This window comes from Eucalyptus grandis, chromosome 8, assembly GCF_016545825.1.
Source record: "Eucalyptus grandis isolate ANBG69807.140 chromosome 8, ASM1654582v1, whole genome shotgun sequence".
NCBI classification, from domain to species: Eukaryota; Viridiplantae; Streptophyta; class Magnoliopsida; order Myrtales; family Myrtaceae; genus Eucalyptus; species Eucalyptus grandis.
This window is the reverse complement of record NC_052619.1, coordinates 17,678,842-17,680,303: the sequence shown is the minus strand read 5'-3', so window position 1 is coordinate 17,680,303 and position 1,462 is coordinate 17,678,842.

The window sequence follows — 1,462 nt, the reverse complement described above, 5'->3', positions numbered from 1 at the left end:
TCTCTTGGATACAAAAGTAGTTTTGGAGACAATTGTAGTTTAGCCATATCTCCTTCAAGCATATCTAGGACTTTCCTCATCAATGGTCAATCATTAGGACTCAATTGTATACACCATAATGCAACAATTATCATCTTTCTCGTTGTTTCTCTTTCCTCTTCTATGACATCTACCATTTCAACCTCCTTTTCTTTGCCAAGTTGATCATAAACCCACGAAGTAAAGTAAATTTGACTTGAACGCTCTGCACATGCATTTAGATTTCTCCTTCTACTGGCCATTTCCATCAACATCATCCCAAAACTATAAACATTGGCTTTGTAAGAAATGCCACCAATTTCTTTACAGAATAGCTCATGCACCATATAACCCAAGGTTCCTCTTGCTGTAGTCAACAATACTATGCTGTGACCGGTGGGATAAAGTCTTGCAAGTCCAAAGTTAGAAACTTTTGGAGTGAAACTTCGGTCAAGGAGAATGTTGTGAGGCTTGATATAAAAATGTAAAATTTGCATATCACATCCCCGATGTAGATATTCTATCGCTCTAGCTATGCCAAGAGAAATCTCATACATTTTCTTATAATTAAGAGGATCCTCACCATCCTTATTGGAAATGTGTTTATCCAGGGAGCCATTCGGCATGAAATCATAGACCAAAGCTTGGTTAGAGTAATAGAAGCAAAAACCAACAAGTTGCACTACATTGACGTGGTGGGTCCTTCAAATTGTGGCCACTTCGCTAATAAAAACTTGGCCATTAGATTCTGGTTTGTTCAAAATCTTAACCGCAACTTCATTGCCACTTCTAAGGATTCATTTATACACAGAACCATATCCCCCCCTCACCTAACTTGCATTTGAATTTTTTTGTAATCTTCTTAATATCTGAGTAAGAATACCTTATGGGCAGAAAGTTGCTGTGGGTTTGTAAGAATTTTTCGATGTTTATGTCGATCACTTGGTGCCTTCTCATCCACTTATAGATTAGAAGAATCAGCACACATAGAGCTCCGAGTATGAATCTTGCTGCGACGTAAATGGCTGCGTAGAAATTGTCCATAGATAAGCGTAGTGCAACAAAAAAATTTTAGATGTAATTTTTTTTTTATCAGAGTGGTGCTTGAAATCTTCATAGTTGTGAGGAGAAAAGGGCTAGGAAGTCATACCCAAGACAAGGGCGAGGCTCCGGCCCACATATGGCGCAAAATAAAGGCTGAGCCCCATAACATAATCTAAGGTGACCGAAAATGACTGATTAGAATCGACGATCAATCAATGAAGAATTAAATCTATCATTTTAGCATTTAAACATAAAAAATAATTTACTTTCTTAGATAAGTGCTCAGATCGCAGTTTATTCTATTCACGTGGGGAATCCATCTTATCGTAACATGACCATCTCTCTAAAAAAAACATAATTTCGCTTTTGTCTTCTCAAGGAGTACCAAATGATTCATAAG